General features: G+C 44.8%; 1 protein-coding gene across 14 annotated transcripts in view; it reads right to left on the bottom strand.

Moving 5' to 3' along the window:
• Svil (supervillin) overlaps nucleotides 1–26,597 on the bottom strand; it is a 207,326-nt gene extending 180,729 nt beyond the window's left edge. For 8 of the 14 annotated variants that reach the window (XM_029472009.2, XM_085833544.1, XM_085833552.1 and 5 more), the window contains exon 1: nucleotides 26,258–26,597. The gene's annotated coding sequence lies outside the window, so the exon portion shown is untranslated. Of the gene's footprint in view, nucleotides 1–25,351; nucleotides 25,456–25,513; nucleotides 25,532–26,257 lie in introns of those variants that run through there. The other 6 variants (XM_085833549.1, XM_029472020.2, XM_085833550.1 and 3 more) reach the window with 4 other exon arrangements.
• Nucleotides 26,598–27,152: the final 555 nt, after the last annotated feature.

Raw genomic sequence — 27,152 nt, 5'->3', positions numbered from 1 at the left:
TGCTGTCAAAATATCTATCATGGGGCCCAGGACGGAGTGAACTAAAACTCCTCTATTCATTCTCCCAGGGCTTGTGAATATACATACACATACATGTGAGCACGGAGGGAGGGAGGGAGATATACATACACATACATGTGAGCACGGAGGGAGGGAGGGAGATATACATACACATACATGTGAACACGGAGGGAGGGAGGGAGATATACATACACATACATGTGAGCACGGAGGGAGGGAGGGAGGGAAGGAGGGAGGGAGGGAGGGAGGGAGGGAGGGAGGGAGGGAGGGAGGGAGGGAGGGACTATGTAAAGTCCTCTGGAACACAATCAAATGGTGCCATGTCCCAGTAGGGATTGGATCTGAATGGGAGCAAGAAAGTGAAGATGAAAGAGGCAATGTGATTGGAAGCTGGACGTTCAGGGAGAGGGGCTGATCTGAAGCCCCAGCACTGTATTCCATAGTGAATCCTGTGCTAGTTTAGATAGCTATCCCATCTCAATGTTTCCTCTATCGTCCCTTTACCAATAAGGATAACCCAAAACATCACAAGACCTAACTTCCCACATCAAAAGATGTTCTCAGAAGTCCTGGGCTGGGGAGAAACACTGGCTTTTAACACAGTCAAAGAAATCTCACAAGATCACCTTTGCCTAAGCAGGAGATCAAAATATTCACAGCAGAACTGCTTAATCTTGTAAAGTATGTGCTAGCCCTTAAGGGAGTTATCTGCAACAAGACAAAGTCAGAATGAGAGCTTAGTCATGGTGTATTGATAAACCATTCACTGCAAATCATAAGGTGCAAGAAGTTCTCCAGTTTGAATTGGCAAATGAATGAAAATTATCTGCAGCTTTCCTAAGGATGAGGCATGGGATTTAGGGATTGAACCAACACACACACATGCTAGGCAAGGGCAATACCACTGAGTTACATCCTCAGCCCCTCTAGGAGTCTTTTTGAATAGCCACAATTAATGTAAGCTTCATAAATATTCATAATCTGACAGAAGAATCTGTGTAGCTGGACTGTAATGGAGCAGTCTTTACAACTTTGGCAGCTACATGATAAAGACACGGCAGACTGCAGGTATTTATAGGTGTGAGCTGGAAGATAATCCTGGATTATGACAATGGACCACACACCACCCCCAGTGACCTCCCCAGGGAGATGACTGTACACTGTTCTTTCTGCTTTTCTATAGGTTTAAATATTTTCAAACTTTCAAAAACTACCTGAAAATCCTCCAAGGATAGAAATAGGAAATGTCTCTGAATTGTGCCTTTAATTTTGCCTTACACTAGCCCCCTACCTAGTTCCTATATGAGCTTGTCTGAAGCTCCCTATGGTCTGAGCAGCAATAATGATGAGATCAACAGCAGAAGGAAACCTCCAGAATGCACTCCTCCATAGATGACGAGGGCTGTCAGAGGAATATCTGAATGGGCAAGTGTGGCTTGTGCCTGCAACTCTAACCCTCGGGAAGCTAGGCTAAGGCAGGAGAATGATGAGGGCCAAGGTAGACTGGGACATACAGATCCTATTTCAAAAATAAGCAAAGAAATAACTAAATGCATTATCATCCATTTTTAAGATTTACTTTTTGTGTGTGCATGTGTGTATGCCCATGTGTGTGCATGTGTGCCCGTGTGTGTGCCTGTGTGTATATTTATGTGTGTGCGTATATGTGCGTATGTGTGTAATGTATGTGTATATGTGTGTATGTATATATGTCTGTGTTATATGAATGTGTATGAATGTGTGTGTGTATGCGCGCTCACGTGCGCAATCCACCTATCACAACAAAGTAAAAAAGAAAACACAAAACTGACATCAGAATCAGAATGGCCTGCCCCTAGAATGTGACCACTGCCTCCAGGTGGGTGAGCCTTTCTTGGCTGCATTCATGAATCTCACTGAAGACAACAATCAGGAGTCAGTCCAATTTTACCAATTCTTATATTGTAAGTACTTTAGGCATTGTGGGACATATGGGGCTGCTGCAATTTCCGAACTCCATCACTGTAGCTTGAACAGATAAATGATGTGTGAGGCTGAGTGCCAATAAAACTTTATTTACACAAACAATAATCATGCCAGATTTGACAGGCAAGCTAGTCCAGCACACTCCAAACGACATAGGCCAGGATATACCAACATTTTTATGGGTTGTCCTCAAAATTTAGATGTCTTCATCTTCAAACAATAAAAAAGCTAGAATTTACAATGCCAAGTAGAACTCTTTACTTCATAGCCTCTTGAAGTACATAATGCAATTACGATCTTCTGAAAAGCCAAAATGACCAAGGTATAGAGTGCATAACCATCTCCGGATAGCCTGAATACATTAGGAGGAAACTCAACTAGTAACATTTTAATTTGGGGAGTTCAATTGAGCAACAGTGTTCATTAGAAAAAACTTAACACCTGACATTGACCTCTGACTTCCCCCACACACACACACAAATGCACACAGGCAAACACACAGAGGAAGATAACAGACAAAATAGAAGGTGTAAGAACTAACCTAGTACCATTTCAATTAGAGAAGTTCAGGGTTACAGTGTTACAAGGGAACTCCTATGCTGAGGATCAGTAAAGGCTGAGGACAGTGGGGTTGCTCACCCAAGGCTGCTCAGCAGGCTGCTCAGCTGTCAGGAGGACCTATAAGTAGAAAATCCAGACAGTCCAATACTTTCCACATTGCAGTGCTGTGCTCCCTCCCCATGCAGCTGTCCTCAGACACTTCTCCTGAGGGCTTTCAGGGACAGATTTCAACATAATGTGAAATAATAAGCCAATGAGGGAGTCTCTACTTTGTTCTTTTCTTGAGAACACAGGTATCATGTTATTAACTAAATATTATCTCTGTGTGTCTATTCCAGATCCCTTAAGTAGGAATACTAGATGGAGAAAATGATCGTTCCAAGTCTCTGGCTTACTAAGATCACTATACAGACTTTTATTCTGTGTGAACAAAGCATGGAGTGAGCAGTTAGGAAACAAAAGATGAGGCTGGGGCATGACTGTGGGTAAAGGCCTTGCTGCACAAGCATGAGGACCTGCGCTCAGATCCCCAAAACCCACATAAAAGCTGGACATGGCAACCACAGCTTAAGGTGGGTGATGCAGGCACGGGAGCATCCCTGGGCTCACTAACCAGCCAGTCTAGCTGAGTGTGTGAGTAAAAGAGAGTGAAGAGTAACAGAGGAAGACACCTGACATTGACCTCTGACCCCCCCACACACACACACATATGCACACAGGCAAACACATACGTGTACACACACATACCACCACACAGACAAACACACTGAGGAAGATAACAGACAAAATAAAAGGTGTAAGAGCTAAATAGGCAGCCTCCATCACAGGTAAAATTCATACTGTTGAATATGAAGCAAAGCAACATATTCTCAAATAATAGACTGAATTTTTGATCTAAGAAGAGGAGGGATGCTGTGTGTGTGTATGGGGGGGAGAGTGAGGGGTCCAAATAAGATGAAATGAAACAACCCATTTACCCATGTTGAATACAATCTCCTGGTTCATGATATGTATATTTTAGAATAGCCCACTAATTTCAACACACTAGTAGACTCCCCATTTCCCTCACTTATAGATGTATGTCCATAGTCTGTAATTACTAATAAAGGTGAAGATCTGAAAACTCCCAGAGTAAGCTTATGGCTCCAAGGCTTTCCTCAGCCACGCCCATGCTTGGGGAAATATGGTGGATAAAGAGAAAGCCTCTGGTTGACAGGACTCTAACCCATGAAGGGAGGCCAAAGTCAGTACAAGAGCAACTATGATGGCTGGCACGCCCTCAGTGGCCTGCTTAGAAGGTTCATCCTCCATGGATCTGCCTGTAGTTCAATTTGACCTAACGGTTCTGGCAGTAGGCAACTGTCCAGCCCCTGAGCGACCACATGTCAGATAACACCCACTTCCTTTGCTGTCCTTTTAAAGTTCCCAAACTATTTCTTTATGAACAGTTGCAGTGCCAGTGAAGTGAGAGAGTCCAGGTGGTGGAGGAAGTCTCAGAGGTTGCGATGCAAAAGCTCTGGGCTTAATCTGTACATATAATACTCAGTGTCCACACATGGCTACTGGAAACATCTAAAGGAAGACTGTGGGGGTGGCTAAATGCTATCCACCACAGCCAATAGCAACCATGAATATTGTAGCAAAGCAAAGTGGACATGCTGTGTACTGCATTATAAATTCAAAGATTGGTCAGATGGCTCAGTGGGTAAAGGTGTTTGCCACTAAGTCTGATGACCTGAGTTTGGTCTCTGGGACTCACTTGATGGAAAGAGGGAACTGACTTGTGATCTGACTGTCACATGTACTACATGATACATGCCTACACCACACAGACAGCAGCAGCAGCAGAAGCAGCAGAAGAAGCTGCAGCAGCAGCATCCTCTATGAGGCTGGAGACATGGTTCAGTGGTTAAGGTCATATCCTGCTCTTGTGCACTGCTCTTGTAAAGGACCAGAGTTCAATTGCCAATACCCATGTCAGTCAGCTCATAACCATCTGTAACTCCAGCTCTACGGCACCTCACACCCTCTTCTGGCCTCTAGGCTCATATGGGTACACACAAAAATAAAAATAAAAATAAATCTTTTAAAAGAAAAAAATTATTTTTCATCAAAAAGAAAGAAAAAGAAAGAAAAGCTTTAAAATTAAATCATAGAACATGAAGATGGCAAGATGATTAAAAGCCCAAATTTACTTACTTACTGACCTGGAAATAACACCAACCCTTCAACTAGATCAAAACTCTTCACTACTTTCAGGGTATGGTTGTGCGCTCCTTTAATCCTGGCCCTTCAGAGGCCAGCCTGGTCTGTAGAATGAGTTCATGACAGTCAGAGTTAAAAAACAAAAACAAAACCCCTCACACTCCTCTTCCATGGGGATGCACTGAGAGTAGCATGGACTAAGGTGCTGATGATGCCTGATTATGGTGTATCACATGTTCAATAAACACTGTTCCGAGCACACATGCACTTAGTCTACCATCATGAACGTCTCTAAAGCAGCAGAGGTCAGCTCTCTGTTACACATGCCTGAAAAATCCCAGCAAAGATGAGGAAGACAAGCCTGCCATAGCACAGCTCTCTGGGTCTCCAAGGCCTCAGGAACCCAGCTCTTGACTCAGCAAGCAGAAGCCTGTGCTCTATATAGGGTGTACTGGCTATTTTTGTGTCAACTTGACACAGCTGGAGTTATCACAGAGAAAGGAGCTTCAGTTGAGGAAATGCCTCCATGAGATCCAACTGTAAGGCATTTTCTCAATTAGTGATCAAGGGGGAAAGGCCCCTTGTGGGTGGGACCATCCCTGGGCTGGTATTCTTGGGTTCTATAAGAGAGTAGGCTGAGCAAGCCAGGAGAGGCAAGCCAGTAAAGAACATCCCTCCATGGCCTCTGCATCAGCTCCTGCTCCCTGACCTGTTTGAGTTCCAGTCCTGACTTCCTTTGGTGAGAATAGCAGCATGGAAGTGTAAGCCGAATAAACCCTTTCCTCCCCAACTTGCATCTTGGTCATGATGTTTGTGAAGGAATAGAAACCCTGACTAAGACAAATTGGTACTGGGAGTGGGGTATTCCTGTGACAACCTGACCATGTTTTGGGGAGGACTGTGGAAGGACTTTGGAACTTTGGGCTTGAAGATCCATTCGTTGTTAAGAGCTCTGTCAGATGTTGTGTAGGAGCTTGGAAGATAATGTTGAGAACAGTGCAGAAGATGGAGGTCTGGTTTGTGAAATTTCAGAGGGAAAATTAAAGACTCTTTTCAGGGCCGTTGCTGTTTTGATTGTGAAGATTTTGTAGTTCTGGTTAGCTGGGGCTGAAGAATCAGCTGTGATTAACAAGATACCAGAACTACTAAAGCAAAAACTTTGCATTACTGGGACTATTGATGATGGTTAGCTGGAGCTAAGAAATTAGCGGTCATTAAGAAGAGACCAGCATCGTTGAGGTGACATCTTCTGGGAAGTGTTTTCTGAAAGCACAAAGAGGCTGTGTTCCAGAGATAGGCAAGGTTGTACTCCTTCTGCAGCAGGACTTGGTAATGTGTAAGGGTCACCCAGGTGGTACTGGTTTTGAAGGCATGAAGGGGTCATGCAGAGCAGCTGAAGCTCGTCACTGTGAGAGGCCATGGAAGGCCATTGGTGAAGGTGCAGCCTCAGTTGTAATTGAAGGCCCAGGACTGAAGGGGTCATGCAGTGTTTTGGAGATGCCAGCACCATGAGATGACCACCAAGAGCAGCAGCAGCAGTGGAGTACAGGCATCTGGAGCCCAGAGGACGACGTGTGTGCTACAAAGGGCATGGCTGGAGAAGTGACCCAAGCCCTTGGAGGAGCCCAGAAGATTGTGAGTTGGATCCCAGACGTTGGACGGTTGGAGATTGATTTTTGCTTTGATTGTGACTGTGCCCTGATATTTTCCCTCTTGAAGGAAGAAACTGTTTTAGTGGAGCCCACAGTTAAGAGACTTTTTATTGTAAAAAGACTTTGGATTTTAAAAGAGATGGATATTTTAAAGAGATTGAAATTTTAAGAATATGTAAAGACTGTGGGACTTTTAAAGTTATTTAGATCTTGGGGATGAATAAGAATGTAAGGGTTGAGGCTTACTAGTGATGTGTTTGTGTGTCAAGTTGACAAGGGGTCAATTGTACTGGCTATTTTTGTGTCAACTTGACACAGCTGGAGTTATCACAGAGAAAGGAGCTTCAGTAGAGGAAATGCCTCCATGAGATCTAACTGTAAGGCATTTTCTCAATTAGTGATCAAGGGGGAAAGGCCCCTTGTGGGTGGGACCATCCCTGGGCTGGTATTCTTGGGTTCTATAAGAGAGTAGGCTGAGCAAGCCAGGAGAGGCAAGCCAGTAAAGAACATCCCTCCATGGCCTCTGCATCAGCTCCTGCTCCCTGACCTGTTTGAGTTCCAGTCCTGACTTCCTTTGGTGATGAATAGCAGCATGGAAGTGTAAGCCGAATAAACCCTTTCCTCCCCAACTTGCTTCTTGGTCATGATGTTTGTGCAGGAATAGAAACCCTGACTAAGACATAGGGTGATAACTAACTGGCTTCTAGCAGTTGTTACCTTAGGGCTCATGATGGATTAACAAAGAAAAGGGGATGGACAGCTTTGTAGAGAAAAATAAAAGACTGTGATACCCATAACTACTTTAATGTTTTTCTTCTTTTAAATGCACTAGGAAAAAATCCTACCACTTGCTCCAGACTCAGCCAAATAAAGAGAGTAAAGCAGGGTGGAGTCAGAAGTCCTTGTTCTAGGTTGAATACTGATACTTGCTTGACAATTTTGCATACAGCTCTTTTCTTCTTGGTCCTCAATTTCCTTGTCTTTTAATATGCAAAAAAATTAAATTAAATAGGAAATCAAAAACAACTAAGGTGGTGCTGCTTCTGCTGACGGGCTGTCAGGGGGTACTGAGGTACTGAATTATCAACCTAAGCCCTATTTCTCCTTCTAGACTTATGTTCTTTATATTATACCAGCAAACATAAAAGGCTTGCAAAATGCTAATATTTCCCAAATTACTGTTGAAGATTTTCTGTTGATAATTGGGGGGAAAAAAGGGTAGTAGCAAGAAAAGGTTGAAATAGTTTATACAAAACCATCACATAGACTTGAGAGGTTTTTTTTTTTTTTATTTGATACTTATGGTTCCAGGGTATCTTAGTTTGGATTTCATTGCTGTGAAGAAAGACACTATGGCCAAGGCAACACTTATAAAGGACAACATTTAATTGGGGCTGGCTTATAGGTTCAGAGGTTCAATCCATTATTACCATGGTGGGAAGCATGGCAGCATCTTCATCTGAAGGCAAACAGGAGGAGACTGGATTCCAAATGGCTAAGAGGAGGCTCCCAAAGCCCAGCCCCACAGTGGCACACTTCCTCTAACATGGCCACACCTACTCTAGCAAGGCTCCTAATAGTGCTAATCCCTGGGCTTAGCATATTCCAACCACCACACAGGAGATTAGTATCCACAAGAGCTAAGTGGAGCAGACAGGGTAGACGGAGCTGAAAGCTGAGAGCACAGGGGTCACATCTCAAACCACAAACGGGAAGTACAGAGAGCACATTAGAAATGGCACAAAGCCCACCTCCAGTGACAAACCTTCAAGACCACACCTATGAACCTCACCAAACAGTGCCACCAACTGGAGACCAACTTTTCAAATGCTAGAGAGAATGGGGGACAGTTAACATTCAGAACACACAACCACTAAATGTATCACACGGGGATCATGAAGAAATGCCAGCAGAGTTCCTTGCACATAGAACAAAAAACTGTTCGGTCACTAGACATGAATTTCAAAAAGTATCTCAGATTTAAGTTTGTTTGTTTCAAAAGAGAAGAAGGAGAACAAAGTCTCTACATACAAAACCTGATCGTCTGTCAAGTTGTCTTCAGCCTTTTCACCTATGCCAAAATTTTATAAAACACTGAGTTTGCAGACACGTGCACACACATATACTTGGTGATGGTAACTGCCTCACCAGACCTAACTGAAATGAGGTGATGGTGCCTGCTGCCACATCTCATCAATTTGCTCATTTGTTCCCTAGAATCTAAAACAATGGGAAGACCATTCTGAAAAGATGAAACAGAGCAACCACTGTGGACAATCTATGAGCAATCTGTATGAATCTGGCAACCAAAGAGGATAAAAATCTTGGGAGGAGAGCCAGTGGGATGACTCAGTGGATAGACAGTTGCCTCCAGGCCTGACAAGTTGAGTTCAATCCCTGGGACCCACATGGTGAATGGTGCGAACCAATTCCCACAAGCTGTCCTCTGACATCTACACGGGCTCTGGGGCACCTGTGCAACCTCCTCACCCATTCACACAACAACAACAACAACAACAAAAATGAACTGCAAAAATAAATCTTTAAGAAGGGAAGAGAGATTGTGTCAAGATTATGTAAATAGGGCGCCAGCACCAGGGCACCTTGGGCTTGGAGTCGGCGGACACCCCCAAGGTCCCCTAGAGGACTCTCCACGAGATCTTAGGAACACCTGTGAGTAGTACACAACTTCTGTTCCAATCCAATCATGTGGGACCTGAGACAACATTAGAGAAGCAAGAAACCCGGACTGACCAGGGTCACAAATCCCTTCCAGTCGGTGCCAGCACTTGGTCACCTGGGCACGGAGTTGGTGGAAACCCCCAACGTCCCTAGAGGACAGCTTATGAGAAAGACCCCGGTTCGGGCTCCAGATATCCGGGCACCTTCCCTGCCAGAGGAGAGGTGTCCGACCTGCCTGGGAGGGCGTTGCTGGAGCACCTGGGGGAGCCATCTTGGTTCCTGGATTCCTCTGAGACTAGTCTGTGCCAGTGAGAGTGTGGATTAAAGAAGCTAACAGCTTCTGTGACAGGCCAAAGCAACACAGCTTCTGGGACAGGTCCTATTTCGGGCCTTCATCTTCTGCCAGGAGGGAGGTCCGAATGCCAGATATCTGTGCACCTTCCCTATAAGAAGAGAGCTTGCCTGTAGAGTGTGCTCTGACCACTGAAACTCAGAGGAGAGAGATAGTCTCCCAGGTCTGCTGATAAAGGCTAACAGAATCAGGAGAGGAACAATCTCTAACCAGAGACAACTACAACAACTAACTCCAGAGATTACCAGATGGCGAAAGGTAAACGTAAGAATCTTACTAACAGAAACCAAGACCACTCACCATCATCAGAACCCAGCACTCCCACCTTGCATAGTCCAGGGCACCCCAACACACCCGAAAAGCTAGACCCGGATTTAAAAGCATATCTCATGATGATGGTAGAGGACATCAAGAAGGACTTAAATAACTCACTTAAAGAAATACAGGAGAACACTGCTAAACAGGTAGAAGACCTTAAAGAGGAAGCACAAAAATCACTTAAAGAATTGCAGGAAAACATGACCAAACAGGTGATGGAATTGAATAAAAACATCCAAGACCTAAAAAGGGAAGTAGACACAATAAAGAAAACCCAAAGTGAGGCAACACTGGAGATAGAGACCCTAGGAAAGAAATCTGGAACTATAGATGCAAGCATCAGCAACAAAATACAAGAGATGGAAGAGAGAATCTCAGGTGCAGAAGATTCCATAGAGAACATCAGAACAACAATCAAGGAAAATGGAAAATGCAAAAAGATCCTAACTCAAAACATCCAGGAAATCCAGGACACAATGAAAAGACCAAACCTACAGATAATAGGAGTAGATGAGAATAAAGATTCTCAACTCAAAGGGCCAGCAAATATCGTCAACACAATTATAGAAGAAAACTTCCCAAACCTAAAGAAAGAGATGCCCATGAACATACAAGAAGCCTACAGAACTCCAAATAGACTGGACCAGAAAAGAAATTCCTCCCAACACATAATAATCAGAACAGCAAATGTACTAAATAAAGATAGAATATTAAAAGCAGTAAGGGAAAAGGGTCAAGTAACATATAAAGGCAGGCCTATCAGAATTACACCAGACTTTTCACCAGAGACTATGAAAGCCAGAAGAGCCTGGACAGATGTTATACAGACACTAAGAGAACACAAATGCCAGCCCAGGATACTATACCCAGCCAAACTTTCAATTACCATAGACGGAGAAACCAAAGTATTCCACAACAAAACCAAATTCACACATTATCTTTCCACGAATCCAGCCCTTCAAAGGATAATAACAGAAAAAAACCAATACAAGGACAGAAACCATGCCCTAGACAAAGCAAGAAAGTAATTCTTCAACAAACCTAAAAGAAGACAACCACAAGAACAGAATGCAAACTCTAACAACAACAACAATGACGAAAAAAATAGGAAGCAACAGTTACTTTTCCTTAGTATCTCTTAATATCAATGGACTCAACTCCCCAATAAAAAGACATAGACTAACAGACTGGCTACACAAACAGGACCCAACATTTTGCTGCTTACAGGAAACCCATCTCAGGGAGAAAGACAGACACTACCTCAGAATGAAAGGCTGAAAACAATTTTCCAAGCAAATGGTCTGAAGAAACAAGCTGGAGTAGCCATTCTAATATCTAATAAAATCGAATTCCAACCCAAAGTTAACAAAAAAGACGAGGGTCACTTCATACTCATCAAAGGTAAAATCCTCCAAGAGGAACTCTCAATTCTGAATATCTATGCTCCAAATGCAAGGGCAGCCACATTCATTACAGAAACTTTAGTAAAGCCCAAAGTACACATTGCACCTCACACAATAATAGTAGGGGACTTCAAAACACCACATTCATCAATGGACAGATCATGGAAACAGAAACTAAACAGGGACACAGTGAAACTAACAGAAATTATGAAACAAATGGATTTAACAGATATCTACAGAACATTTTATCCTAAAACAAAAGGATATACCTTCTTCTCAGCACCTCATGGTACCTTCTCCAAAGTTATCAAAAAAGTTATCAAAAAATTGACCATATAATTGGTCAAAAAACAGGCCTCAACAGATACAAAAATATTGAAATTGTCCCATGCATCCTATCAGATCACCATGAACTAAGGCTGATCTTCATAACAACATAAATAATAGAAAGCCAATATTCTCATGGAAACTGAACAACACTCTTCTCAATGATACCTTGGTCAAGCAAGGAATAAAGAAAGAAATTAAAGACATTTTAGAGTTTAAAGAAAATGAAGCCACAACATACCCAAACTTATGGGACACAATGAAAGCATTTCTAAGAGGAAAACTCACAGCTCTGAGTGCCTCCAAAAAGAAACTAGAGAGAGCACACACTAGCAGCTTGACAACACACCTAAAAGCTCTAGAACAAAAGGAAGCAAATTCACCCAAGAGGAGTAGACTGCAGGAAATAGTCAAACTCAGGGGCGAAATCATCCAAGTGGAAACAAGAACTATTCAAAGAATCAACCAAAGGAGGAGCTGGTTCTTTGAAAAAATCAACAAGCTAGATAAACTCTTAGCAAGACTCACTAAAGGGCACAGGGACAGCATCCTAATTAACAAAATCAGAAATGAAAAGGGAGACATAACAACAGATCCTGAAGAAATACAAAACACCATCAGATCCTTCTACAAAAGGATATACTCAACAAAACTAGAAAACCTGGATGAAATGGACAAATTTCTAGACAGATACCAGGTACTAAAGTTAAATCAGGATCAGGTTAATGATCTAAACAGTCCTATATTCCCTAAAGAAATAGAAGCAGTCATTAATAGTCTCCCAACAACAACAACAACAAAAAAAAAGCCCATGACCAGATGGGTTTATTGCAGAGTTCTATCAGACCTTCAAAGAAGATCTAATTCCAGTTCTTCACAAACTAATCCACAAAATAGAAGCAGAAGGTACTCTACCCAATTCATTCTATGAAGCCACAATTACTCTGATACCTAAACCACAGAAAGACGCAACAAAGATAGAGAACTTCAGACCAATTTCCCTGATGAATATCAATGCATAAATACTCAATAAAATTCTCGCTAACCAAATCCAAGAACACAACAAAACAATCATCCATCCTGACCAAGTAGGTTTCATTCCAGGGATGCAGGGATGGTTTAACATATGGAAATCCATCAATGTAATCCACTATATAAACAAACTCAAAGACAAAAGCCACATGATCATCTCGTTAGATGCTGAGAAAGCGTTTGACAAAATACAACACCTTTTCATGATAAAAGTCTTGGAGAGATCAGGAATTCAAGGCCAATATCTAAACATGATACAAGCAATCTACAGCAGGCCAGTAGCCAACATCAATGTAAATGATGACAAGCTGGAAGCAATCCCACTAAAATCAGGGACTAGACAAGGCTGCCCACTTTCTCCCTACCTATTCAACATTGTACTTGAAGTCCTAGCCAGAGCAATTCGACAACAAAAGGAGATCAAGGGAATACAAATTGGAAAAAGAAGAAGTCAAAATATCACTTTTTGCAGATGATATGATAGTATACATAACTGACCCTAAAAATTCCACCAGAGAACTCCTAAACCTGATAAACAGCTTTGGTGAAGTAGCTGGATATAAAAAGTCAATGGCCTTTCTCTACACAAAGAATAAACAGGCTGAGAAAGAAATTAGGGAAACAACACCCTTCTCAATAGTCACAAATAATATAAAATACCTTGGCGTGAGTCTAACTAAGGAAGTGAAAGATCTGTATGATAAGAACTTCAAGTCTCTGAAGAAAGAAATTAAAGATCTCAGAAGATGGAAAGATCTCCCATGCTCATGGATTGGCAGGATCAACATTGTAAAAATGGCTATCTTGCCAAAAGCAATCTACAGATTCAATGCAATCCCCATCAAAATTACAAGTCAATTCTTCAACGAATTAGAAAGAACAATCTGCAAATTCATCTGGAATAACAAAAAACCTAGGATAGCAAAAACTCTTCTCAAGGATAAAAGAACCTCTGGTGAAATCACCATGCCTGACCTAAAGCTTTACTACAGAGCAATTGTGATAAAAAACGGCATGGTACTGGTATAGCAAGAGACAAGTAGACCAATGGAATAGAATTGAAGACCCAGAAATGAACCCACACACCTATGGTCACTTGATCTTCGACAAGGGAGCTAAAACCATCCAGTGGAAAAAAGACAGCATTTTCAACAAATGGTGCTGGCACAACTGGTGGTTATCATGTAGAAGAATGCAAATTGATCCATTCCTATCTCCTTGTACTAAGGTAACATCTATGTGGATCAAGGAACTCCGCACAAAACCAGAGACACTGAAACTTATAGAGGAGAAAGTGGGGAAAAGCCTCGAAGATATTGGCACAGGGGAAAAATTCCTGAATAGAACAGCAATGGCTTGTGCTGTAAGATCGAGAATTGACAAGTGGGACCTCATGAAACTGCAAAGCTTCTGCAAGGCAAAAGACACCGTCAATAAGACAAAACGAACACCAACAGATTGGGAAAGGATCTTTACCTATCCTAAATCAGATAGGGGACTAATATCCAATATATATAAAGAACTCAAGAAGGTGGACTCCAGAAAATCAAATAACCCCATTAAAAAATGGGGCTCAGAGCTAAACAAAGAATTCTCACCTGAGGAATACCGAATGGCTGAGAAACACCTGAAAAAATGTTCAGCATCATTAATCATCAGGGAAATGCAAATCAAAACAACCCTGAGATTCCATCTCACACCAGTCAGAGTGGCTAAGATCAAAAACTCAGGTGACAGCAGATGCTGGCGAGGATGTGGAGAAAGAGGAATACCCCTCCATTGTTGGTGGGATTGCAAGCTTGTACAACCACTCTGGAAATCAGTTTGGCGGTTCCTCAGAAAATTGGACATAGTACTACCAGAGGATCCCACAATATCTCTCCTGGGCATATATCTAGAATATGTTCCAACTGGTAAGAAGGACACATGCACCACTATGTTCATAGCAGCCTTATTGATAATAGCCAGAAGCTCGAAAGAACCTAGATGTCCCTCAACAGAGGAATGGATACAGAAAATGTGGTACATTTACACAATGGAGTACTACTCAGCTATTAAAAAGAATGAATTTATGAAATTCCTAGGCAAATGGATGGACCTGGAGGACATCATCCTGAGTGAAGTAACCCAATCACAAAAGAACTCATATGATATGTACTCACTGATAAGTGGATATTAGCCCAGATACTTAGAATACCCAAGATATAAGATACAATTTGCTAAACGCATGAAACTCAAAAGAACGAAAACCAAAGTGTGGACACTTTGCCCCTTCTTAGAATTGGGAACAAAACACACATGGAAGGAGTTACAGAGACAAAGTTTGGAGCTGAGACGAAAGGACGGACCATCTAGAGACTGCCATATCCGGAGATCCATCCCATAATCAGCTTCCAAACGCTGACACTATTGCATACACTAGCAAGATTTTGCTGAAAGGACCCTGTCTCTTGTGAGACTATGCTGGAGCCTAGCAAACACAGAAGTGGATGCTCACAGTTAGTTATTGGATGGATCACAGGGCCCCCAATGGCGGAGCTAGAGAAAGTACCCAAGGAGCTAAAGGGGTCTGCAACCCTATAGGTGGAACAACAATATGAACTAACCAGTACCCCCCTGAGCTCATGTCTCTAGCTGAATATGTATCAGAAGATGGCCTATTCGGCCATCAGTGGAAAGAGAGACCCATTGGTTGTGCAAATTTTATATGCCTCATCATAGAGGAACGCCAGGGCCAAGAAGTGAGAGTGGGTGGTTAGGGGAGTGGGTGGGGGAGGGTATGGGGGACTTTTGGAATAGCACTGGAAATGTAAATGAAGAAAATACCTATTTACAAAAAAGAAAAAAAAAGAGTATGTAAATAGAGCACGAGTCTTAATCAAATCTTCATCTAGCTCAGTGTTTCTCAACCTTCCATATGCTGTGACCCTTTAATACAGTTCCTCATGAGGTGCTGACCCCAACTAAAATATTATTATGTTCCTAGTTCATAACTATAATTTTGCTACTGTTATGAATCATAATGTAAATATGTCATATGTAGGGATTGAGACCCACTGGTTGAGATCCACTGGTCTATTGGAGAAGAAACTGTGTTGGAACCTATAGGTCTGGAGCAAGCAAAATCTGGAAGTGTTGCTATGTGGCCTGAGACTAGTGTCTGTGCTCAAAAGTCAAAGTAAGTTTTCCACAGGAAGTTCAGTAAGCTTGCAGAACTTTTAAAGGTGTGTGGGGAGGGGGGAGGAAGTAGTTACTCTTCTGTTGCTGTGATAAAATATCATAACCAAACAAGAGTTACAGAAGAAAGAGTTTATTTTGACTCATGGCTCCAGAGGGATATGAGTCAGCCATCTTCAACTGTAAAAACAGAAAAGCCAAGAGCTGACCTGAAGTGGCACAAGGCAATGAACTGTAAAAGCACCCCTTCCCCAGCCCCAGCCCCATGATGGACGTCCTCCAGCAAGACTACGCCTCCTAAACCAAAGGATTAGATTCATGAGCCTGTGGGAACATCTCTCATTTATACCACTGCTAGATGGGAAATTGTTTTTAGAGACATACTTAAGATGGAACCAATTTTCACAAGGAAGAAAATAAAATGCTTCCTCCAGCAGCCTAGGAACAAAGAAGAGGAAAAGTGCCATGTGATGAAAGCTTCTAGTTAAAAAGAAATAAATAAATAGGAGGCTTTGCGAGTTTTTTAACACAGAGATGTTAGGTTTACATAAATAATCAACCAAAACATTTACAGCCATGCAATTTTCTTGTCAAGTTGATAATATGTTTTTCTTTTTCCTGGAAACTCAATATCACAAATGTACTGTGATGACTGATTTTCAAAAAAATAAAAAATAAAAAAGATTCAATAATTCTAGATCCAATATGAAGCGTGTGTGTGTGTGTGTGTGTGTGTGTGTGTGTGTGTAAGAGAGGAGGGGAGAGATAGAAACAGAGAAAGGGGAGAGAGAGAGAAAAAAAGTGAGTTCAACTTAAAGTCTCCTATCATCCTTGTGTTTTGAAATGGAATGGAAAGTGCCTAGCAGTGCCTGAAGGATGCTCCCTCTGAACTTGTTTTTGAGCTCTTCTGCTCAGATCTTTTACCAAGGAATGTAAGTCCTTAGTTCTATATGCAGAACTTTTAGACTTGAAACCCATGGACTATAAGAACTGTGTAGTCTTTGAAAAATGGCATATTAGCCTCCAAATTTCCAACTGTGGCTTTTCCTTACTAGAATCCACCCCTACCTAGACCCCAACCAAGAGCTATGTCTTAGACAGGACAGGACAGTCTATACTGTTCTGGCAGCAAGGACCAGACATGTGCACACATTCATCAGTGTACACAATATGTATACCCTGTACTGAATTAATTGTGTGCATCTTGAACTAGTGTGCACACATGTTCTGTACTAGTATGCAATGTGCTCTACACAGATATGCAAGCATGTATGTAATGAACTAGTATGCACATGTACCTGCACTGTTAGACACATGTGTCCTGTTTTGTAAACACTTGGATATCCTGTAATGGTATGCACAGATTTGTTCTGTTCAGCAATGGGCCCATACAGACAGCAGAGACTTAAGCATGGTAGCCCCCAGGCAGAAACTAGAAGTGACTGGTTGTACCACACAACACCTAAAAAAGAGGCCAAGAGGTGTGAGCTGGAAGACAGGAAAGCTGCAATGGTAACACTCGGCCAAGGGCAAAGAACACCTCTTTACAAACACCACTGGCAGAAAACTGAACACAGGGAACACTCTAAGGACATGTGTAATAACAGACCTAGTCAGACAGATCCCCATGGTGTGTCCCTTACACAGCAGGAAGGGGCTCATTAAATCACCAACTGAATATCCTTTATACAATAGCTCCAGACTCACATTATCCCTCACCACAAACAGCTATGGGGGAGGGGCCAAAATGGGACAAGGACACACAAGAGTGCACTGATACAGCCCACAATTTATTACAAAAGGTTTGTGATCTTGGATCTGAGTACAAACCAAGATTGTCTCCTCATTACATGTCTTCAGAGCCACTGAGCCATAGAGGCTGGTGCTCAATAGAGTGAGAACAGCAGTCAGGCCTCAGGCTGCAGCTTCCCAGTTAGCTTCTCCCTGGCTATTACCCCTAGAATGAGCCTCCCTGCCAGGACCTATGCTGCTTCTGTACAGGAGCTCTGACGGGAAGCTCATGAAGACAGGATTCACACTGAGCTGCATTCTCAACAGCAGGAAGTACAACAGGGGACACACACACACACACACACGCATGGGGACACAGACAGGTGTATACGCATTTACCATGGGCTGACAGACTGTTCAGCCGGCTTGACTCCACTCACATCTTCTAAAACAAAGATTCCTTGGTCCGGGTATGATATACTCTACACTAAAACATGAACTCTTGTTCTGGCATTGTCAACAGAATCCCATATCTAAGGATAAGAAACTTGTAGTTTAATTAAAAGGTTAAGTAAGGAATCAAACCCAATTTGAAGTTGAACAATGGAGGATTTCCAATTAAGTAGTGGTGACATAAAACACAACGTACACATTCACATCCTCACGTAATTTCAGGAAGAAGAGTTTCTGGACAGTGGAAAGTACCAGCAGAACATAACCACAAGGCAGGCAAGGACACCCACAGCTAGGGGCTTTCATCAGGATCAGGCTGACAAGGGTAAGATTCACTGCAGCATAGGATCCTGGTCTCACCATCAGAAAGAAACAGCAAGCCTACTGAACAAAAAGCCCTAGTACAGCTATAGAAGACCAATCTTCCATGACTTCCACACAGCCCCCACAGGCAATGAGGCATACACTGCCGCCAAAGCTTCTCCAGCAATATAACTTGAAAAGGGGCGGGAACACGTTAATTCTGCTCTTCACATACAATTCTCATTTGCAAAAAGGAAGGGTTATCCAAAAACAAACATACATTTCAATTGCTCTCAGGTGGAAGGAAAGCCAAGATAAATTCCAAACAAACTTCCTCAGAGTTCAAGTCTTTAGATGGCCTGACCTGACCAGTTTCATAACTGGTATTTCCATACTTCAATTCCAAAGAACTTTTTCTAAAGGCAAACGTTACCTGGAAACAAAATCGTTGGTGGTCACTCACAGTAACCACCAGACTGGAGTGAAGGCACAGCCAAAAAGGCGAACTAGCTCAGGACACATGGGTAGGTTTGCAAATTGTTGAAAAGGCAAAGAGAAAAGAATTGAAAGGCACAGAAAAGGAAAGGATGAAGCAAGAGCAAAGAAGCCTAAGAGACATGAGGCCCTATACTAGAAAAACCAGGGAAGTCGGAGACAAAGGGACAGCCCAGAGGAGGATGCTGGAATCAGGTTGGTGGGCACTTAGCCCATGTCAGAGCAGGCTGGACAGAGGGGCAATGCAACTAAACACCAATGACAGACAGGTGGCATAAGGGCACCCAAGGCAAGACTTCCCTAAGACACCTGAAACCCTGAGCTGCCAGGAGGTGGCCAGTCGGGTGACAGCAGCAGATCAGAGCAGGACAGACAGAATGTCATTGAGAAAACAGCGGTCCATTCAGGGATGAGGGAAGCTACAAGAAGCAAAGGTTTTGAAGTATATGGAAAGAGTTAGACCCAGGCAGCCGGGAAGGATTGAGCTAAATGGGGCCCCTCTGTGGCTGCCCCTCAAAGCTTGTCACCATCTGCCTACAGGGAAAGAAATGAGTGTTGTTTCCAATCCCTGAGCAGCATGAGCTAGAGGAGAGAACATTTCACTCCTAGGGAGAAACAGGCTTACTTTCCAATAGTCTTTTTGAAAAGGATTGGCCAGGTAATTCTGTTGTTATTGCTGTTGATTTGGTTTTTAACATTTTTATTATTTTTAATTACATGTACAGCTGTGTGTGTGTCTGTGTGTGTGTGTGCACGCGCGCACGCATGTGCACATATGGGTATGTGTATGTGAGTACAAGTTCTATCAGAAGCCAGAGGCACTGGATTCTCAGAAGCTGGAGTTAAAGACAGTGGTGAGCTACTTGATGTGGTTGCTGGAACCCCACTCAGGCCCTCTGGAAGAGCAGCAAGTGCTCTTGACCACTGAGCCATCTCTCCAGCACAGGCCAGGTTGGTTTTGGCCTTCCACCTATATTTAACACCATCAGAAAATCTGCAGCATGCAAACCAGTGAACAGAAATAAACCGTGTGATGTTATAAATGTGGTGTTGGGTGTGAACTGGCCAAGAAAGGAAAGTGGGTCCAGTAGTCATGGGTGCATGCATGGGGCATGCACATGTAAGCATACATGCACACGTAACAGAAAATTACAGTTGTGGATCTGTTGTTGTTGTTAACAGACAAATCTTAGAAAGGTAAGACAAGAAGAGAACAACAGAAATGTAAAACCTGTAATAAAAGGATCTACCCAGGAAGGCGGCTGGGGAAGGGCCGGTGTGCTCAGGATCAGCACAAGAAGGCTCAGAAGCTGGCACTTGATAACACTTCCTCTGAGGAGCGGATCCTTCCAACCCCCAGCCAGCCAGGGGCTGGATTTGTAGAAAGAATCTTGTAGTCCTAGCCTAGGTAGTTATCAAATGCAGAAGCCTCCATTTCTTCTGTGAAGCGAAACCTGTTCTCAGTAGCCCTGAAGACCAGCCTGGGCACCCTTGATAGCCTCAAGAAAAAATCGACAAGAAAGCAAACTAAAAGTGGAAGCAGTGTAAAGACCCTTAGACGCCGTGGAAACAGGTTCATTGCAATCAGTTAGGGAGGCCATGGAGGGACAGCTGGAAAAGCTGAAAACCTGAAAACTGCAGCCTCTAACTCAGTCACAACAGACAAGAGCCCCTAGGACTGAGACTCGGAGGGCTTGGAGCACATCCATTTTACGACTTCTCACAGAACAGAGGAGACAGAGGCCAACTGAAGTCCAATAGGTTGTGATTTACACTGTGGCCACAGATTGCATTAGTGAAGATGTGCGTTTCTGGGCAAGTGCTGGCAGGCATGAGGGCCAGTGAAAAGTATCTCCCCAGAAACAATAGGTATTCCCATCTTAGGTATTCAACAGGTTTTGTTTTTTTTTTGTTGTTGTTTTTTTGTTTTTTTTGTTTTTTTTCGAGACAGGGTTTCTCTGTATAGCTCTGGCTATCCTGGAACTCACTTTGTAGACCAGGGTGGTCTCGAACTCAGAAATCCATCTGCCTCTGCCTCCCAAGTGCTGGGATTAAAGGCGTGCCCCACCACACCTGGCTCTGGTTTTCTTTTTCAAAATATAATAGGCCTATCAATCCTTTGAGTACTACATATAATTTATGTTAAGCACATTCCCTTCCCACAGGCCTCTCTCCAAGGAGAGGTTCTCAACCTGTGGATTTCTACCCCTTTGGGGGGGGGGTCCTCTATCAGAGATCCTGCACATCAGATACTTATATTATGATTAATAAGACAAGCAAAACTATAGCTATTAAGTAGCAAAGAAAATAATTTTATGGTTGGAGTCACCACAACATGAGGAACTTTTGTAAAAGGGTTGCAGCATTCGGAAAGTTGAGGACCACTGCCCCAGGCCAATGTTTATAGTTAAGCCAGATATGACAAGTGTTAATCTCTCTACATCTATCTAATTTACATCTACCACTTTATCAATCAATGGAATATAAGTTAAGAATGTTTTAAGTATAGAAAAACTATACCAAAAAAATACATAAAAACATATATCCTTTAAAGTTCCTTTGAGAGGCTAGAGAGATAGCTCAGCAGGTATGAGTGTAACTGCTCCTGAAGAGGGCTCTAGTTTGGTTCCCAGAACCCATGTTGGGGAGCTTAGGAGCCCCTGTGACTCCAGCTCCAGGAGACCTGTTGGCCTTATTGACCTCTAGGAGCACCTACATGCCCATATAGACACACACACACACATATACATAATTGAAAAATTAAATAAAATCTTCCAAAAGCTACATTGACGGAAGGGAAGGAAGGAAGGAAGGAAGGAAGGAAGGAAGGAAGGAAGGAAGGAAGGAAGGAAGGAAGGAAGGAAGGAAAGAAGGAAGGAAGGAAAGAAGGAAAAAAGGAAAGAAGGAAAGAAGAAGTTGTGACATTTACTTTTAAGATTTACCCCAACAGATTCCAGGGAACCTAATACCCTCTTCTGGCCTCCTTGGGTTCCTGCACTTAAGTGCACATACCCATAAAACACACACACACACACACACACACACACTTTAAAAATAAAATCTTTAAAACAGTTGCTTTGGGGATAAAAGGTGACATTTGCCTTTGAGTCTTGCAGTGACATGCTCCAACTCTATCAAGAATATCACTGTTATTACAGAAACAGAAGACTATTTAAGAGGGGGCATGCTAGCAACAGTTCCTGGATTTTAGCCTCCCCTGGACAAAAGCAGTAAGTGGAACTTTGGTGGCCCAGCAGCTGGCAAGTTCTCACTCTTCTGCAAAGCCTTGGTGGAACAGCTGGGGAATGCAGGATGCTTTTGAACAGGCTGCTATGTAATCGAAAATAACATTGCCTGTTCATCCTCCGCACAAAGAAAGCGAAGGCCCAGAGCAGGCCTGGCTCATGCCCTGCAGCTGCTTCAGGCTTCACACTGGGGGCACAAATGGAGCTAGAGGTACAAAGCGGGGTGGAGTGAGAGACCCTGCTCCTAACCTTAACATCTGTTAACTGGTTACAGGGAGCTCATTTTCCATTGTGGGAGAGAGCTATACATTTCATGTCCAAATGTGGAACCAGCACATGACAGACCCTCTATTTTTCCCATTTATACCACAGACAGAAGAAACGGTTTATCAAAACCACACCATCGACTGTGAGTGGCTTGGCAGAACTTCCAAGGTTTTAACCTCTAAGTGTTTGAAAGATAAAGGCCAGGACACAGGGGAAGGGGAGGGGAGGGGATAGGAGGGAAGGGAGGGAGGGAGAGAGGGAAGGAGGGAGGGAGGGGACAGCAGGACACATTATTCCTCCACTTAAGTTTATGAAGTTGAGAACTTTCCCAGTGTTTCCTTGTGTGAAATGGACACCCTGGCTGTTCCATGATTGTTCAGCTTTCCTGCTGAATGCCTTTTTCCAGCCACTTCTCAGAGCACAGCAACGTCAGGACATAGAGTGGACCACGCTTGAGAAAACATAGCTGAAAGGGAAGCTCAGGCTCCGCTTCCCTCAGCAACACTTAAAGACTCAGAAAAGATGCCCCGCTTCCAAGATAGGCAGACACACTTTTCACAGAAGCAGGTTCTTTTTCATCAGTATTATAGATGGCCTATTAATTGGACAGAAAGAAGAAATAAGAAAAGAAAAAGAATACTTCTTTTTCTCAGTTCAGCTTTATGTTTTTTGTCTTTGTTTTTGTTTTCTTAAGTCTTGTCTTGTTGGTTATTTGGATACTGGTTTTAAGTTTAAAGGAAAGGGAAATGACTGGAAAGCTAGCCACAAAATTACACAGTGGCGTGATCAGAAGGAAAGCCTTCTGGTTCTGGAGGCCCTTGCAAATTCCTCCCACAAGTGGACAAAGTTTCCATCACCAACAACCTTCCCCACTCTCAGCTTGCTGACAAAGAGGAGAAATTCTTCAGTGCACAATCGTGACTGATTGACACGTGTGGGGGTGAAGGTGTACAAGCCATTGGCTACCACCTTCTTTACTTGTCTAGATGCTATGTAAAAATGAAGTGAGTGGAATGCTGTCCTTACACCTCATTGGTTGGTTGAGCAGCTACTATGTTCTGGGCACTGTGCCAAGTATCTTATATACTTTATCTAATGTTATGCCTATAGCTGAAAATCAGGCTAAACTAATCCCCAGTTTGAAGGGAGAAAAGGAAGCTCAGAGAGGCTGAGCAACGGGCTAAGGTAGCATTAGTGGTAGATGCAGCCTGAGGCCAGCCACTAGGACTCCATGGGCTGAGCCATCACTCATTCCCCCTGGGTGTCCCCAGGGCTGGCAAAGCACTAAGACATTCTGAGCCCCAGAATGACATCCTAGAGTCACACACCTCTCTTTTTAAAGCCACGTGTTCTAAGTAGCATTCAGGGTCATACCGAAGTCCCATATCTTAAACATGAGCTCAGTGTTAACAGAGCCATTTGGACACTATATCCTTAGGTCTGTAAAGGAGTCTGAAGAGGAAGGGAGCGTGTTTTAAAAGTCAGGAAAAATCAACTTCCAAAGCAACTCTCACTTATTTTACTACACCCTTTCAGGCCTGTGGTCATGTCACTCACATTGGGTGGGGCTGATGGTTCTATGCTCTGGAGAACTGGCCCCAGGCTCACCTGGTTAGTTAGGCACCACAGGCAAAAGGAGGCAGTGATTCCCAATCCTCTATTGGGACAGTCCTGGACTTCTACAGTTTTGTTTGTTTGTTTGCTTGTTTTGGTTTTTTAAAATTTGATTTTTCCCCCCCAGCATTTCTTAAACTTTACAAGTTGGTGTCAGTGAAGTGGTGTCATTAATGGAAGAAGTTTAATGTCCAATCAGATCAAATGTGACCAGAATTATAGCACGCATTTAACAATACATGAAAATTTCATGCCTGGGTGCCCAGCACTCAGGAGGCTGAGACAGGTACGCCATGAGTGCTGCCAGGCCGGCTACAGAGTGAAACCCTGTCTCAAGACAACAAAACAAGAGGAAACAGCACCTCTTCATAAGCAGCCTCTCAGGCCCCTGACCCTTCTGTTCTCAAACCCACCCTCTGAAGGAGGTGGTGAGATGCAAGGCAAAATCTAAGGAGCCATTCAGGCTGGGGGATTTTCCTGTCTGTCTCAAGCAAGCCAGCCCCTCCCTTACAACAGCAGACTGGGCTCAGGCTAAGAGATGTGAAGAGGTGACTGACCCTGAGGCTTGAGGGCACCTATCAACAGTGTGCCTGGCTACTTTTCTCTTAAGGAACACTAAGATCCAGGTCCTGAACACAGGGAAGCCTCTCCTGACACCCATCCCAGAACAAACACGGTGCCTGTGCCAAGGTCTGCAGGGTGACAGCTTGAGATATAGATGCGATGGTGGAAACCAAGTGGTCTCTTCCCTTCCACAGTACAGAAACCGCAGTAATCAGATTTCAACAGGTCTGCAAGTCCTGCACAGCAGGCCCTTTGCTGTCCACAGGACTCAGACTATGGCCCTGGATTGGAACCTCTTCTACTATGGCTCCCAATTACCACTTTCTGGGACTCCACTCTATAGGTACTGGGTTGGAGTGGGGGAGCACACTGGGAAGGGGGAGGGATTGCAGGTTGAAACACCGGCTAAGCCCCGCCCTTGTGGAACCCGGCACAAGCGCAGGCTCCACGGGGCAGGGCGTGGGTAGGAGGAGGCAGAGCTTGCCTACCGCCTGGTTCAAACCCGCGCTGGTCCTGCCTAGGCGCGGCCCAGGGCGAAGAAGCCCAGGCAGTTCTTGGCAGCCGTGTAGGAGTTGACCGCGAAGTTGAAATTGTGTTCCCTCGTGCGCCCGTGCCTGGGAGCCCTCTTCCCCGCCCCTCCTCTTCCTCTCTAACCTAACTTCCCCGAAACTTGGAAATCCAAAATCCAAACTTGGCCGGACTTCGCCGCAGGGCAACAAGGACGGAAGTGGGTAGACTCCGCAGCTGCACGGTGCCTTTGTTACAAGCCGGGTACTCCATGAGCTGAAACAGCACCGGGCAGTAGCGGCCTGTGGACCCGCCGACCCTCCCTGCCAGGGTCTTCCGGGTTCCAGGCTCGCCCCCGCAGGACCGCCGGCAGCCGTGAAACAGACCCCATTTCCCGCCTTGGTAGGCACGCAAAGCCATCCCGAGGACTGAGGTCTGTGGCCCGGTGCTGACTCCGAGCTCCCGGCCACTCCTCACCTTGCCAAGCTCTCCCGAGCCTCCTAGGCAGGATCGCGACTTCCCGCCGGTCAACAGCAACACAGTCCCGACCAGCGGCTCCCAGGCCACTCTCTGCCTCTTGGCCCTGAGCCCCGGTCACCCACTCTACCCCGCCTCTGGGTGATTCACTCCCCTCCTTACCTGGAGACTTGCAAATCCCCTCCCCTCTGCTGGCCCCAGCGGTGATCGGGAGCTGGCGCCCTCTGCCGGGACACCAGGCGAAACCCCGCAGGCCGGGGAGGGGGAGGAGGGGAAAGTGTAGGGCGCAACTCAGTAGGGACACCCCTTCCTGAGCAGGAGCCAGGGCGCAGGGACCCGTCTGGGCCAGATCCTAAAAGCTGTGCCTGCTCCCAGAACAGGCACGCGAGGCCAGAGTTGCCCTCTTTGCGGGCCATGAGGTCCAGTCCTGTCACCAATCACCGCTCTCCCGTCCTATAGTGTCCCGAAAAAAACACTACGAATCTACAATACGCACGTGCAATTTTAAGACACTGGAAATGTGGCGTTTACAAGTGTTCAAACTAAGTTAATGTCTGTGTCTCAGTGCCTCTCTGCTTAAATTAAAGAGACTGAAGGAAAGAGCGGGAGTCTGTCACAGTCTGGATCTTCCCATAGGAAGGGGCTTCCGTAGAGCCCCAGGTGCGGTCGCAGCCCCGGGGCGGGGGACGCCGGGTTCGGTCGCGACCTAAGCCTAGGATGGGGGAGTGGCTAGGGGCTGCCTCACTCTCTCCGCAAGGATAAACACACTTTAGCAACTTAACTTTCAGCCTCCCGCGGGTCTACAGAGAAACTTAGGGCTCCAGTCGAGAGAACATCTCAGAGCAAGGGCCTGTTCCAGACCCAGAAAACGTCTTCCGAGACCCTCCACTTCCCGACCCTACTCACCTCGCTCTCCTACGCAACGGCCTTCGCCCACCTGCCTCCCCAGTGCCTGCGACAAGGTCCCGGCGCCCTGGGGAACGCAAGATCACGCTAGATCTCAGGGTCCGCAGCACGGTCCTCAGCCCCAGCTCGCTCTCCAGGAGTGCGCGGGGCGGTCTGATCCGCTCCGGATGGACGCAGCGTTTGGAGTAAAGCGATCTGCGGCCTCAGAGCTGACCTAGCGCCTCCTTCCAGTACGTGAATCCCGGCGCGGCGGGCGGGCGCCGGGTATTAATTGTGGGGCCCCCGGGTGTCCTCTGCCAGGCGCTCTGAGTGGCTCTGATGGCGCGCCAGGCCAGCGGAACTGGAGCGACCCACCCCCTAGGCGCGCTCCCGCCCAGGCCGGGTCGGGGACGCGCCCCGCGCACGCGCCCCGCTGCTCCCGGGCTTCTCAGCCCTGGGCTCTATTTACCCGAAGCTTCCGGGAGCCAGAGACCATACTCACCTCCGAGTCACAGAGCCGCTGACAAGAGCTTCCAGAAGTTCTAGGGATAAGAACTGGCACCCCGGGCGAACATTGCAGCCTGTAGATCTCCGGTCTGGTTGCCGAGGTGACCGACTAGTCCACTCATATCTGTGCAAAATCCAGTCCCACCACAACCACCGGGAATTACCTAGCGGCACTGGTGGAGCTTTGCAACTGATTACCACAAGACTGCAGCCCTTCACCTCCCCACCCGTCGGGTTGCTTGTTGGTGCTGTCTTTAGGTGCGGCCAGGAAATTTGCATTTCTCGAAAGCTCCTAGGTGATGCTGAGTTAAAGTTTGTGAAAACGCCGCGTGAAGAGCGATAGATAAATTTAAATGTGGAAAATACGTTGCATTTCTGTTTGAGCAGAGTGTTAGACATGAACTTCCTT

This window comes from Mus caroli, unplaced genomic scaffold, assembly GCF_978045245.1.
Source record: "Mus caroli unplaced genomic scaffold, Mus_caroli_1 scaffold_19, whole genome shotgun sequence".
NCBI lineage: Eukaryota > Metazoa > Chordata > Mammalia > Rodentia > Muridae > Mus > Mus caroli.
This window is presented reverse-complemented; position numbering and strand designations above follow the sequence as displayed.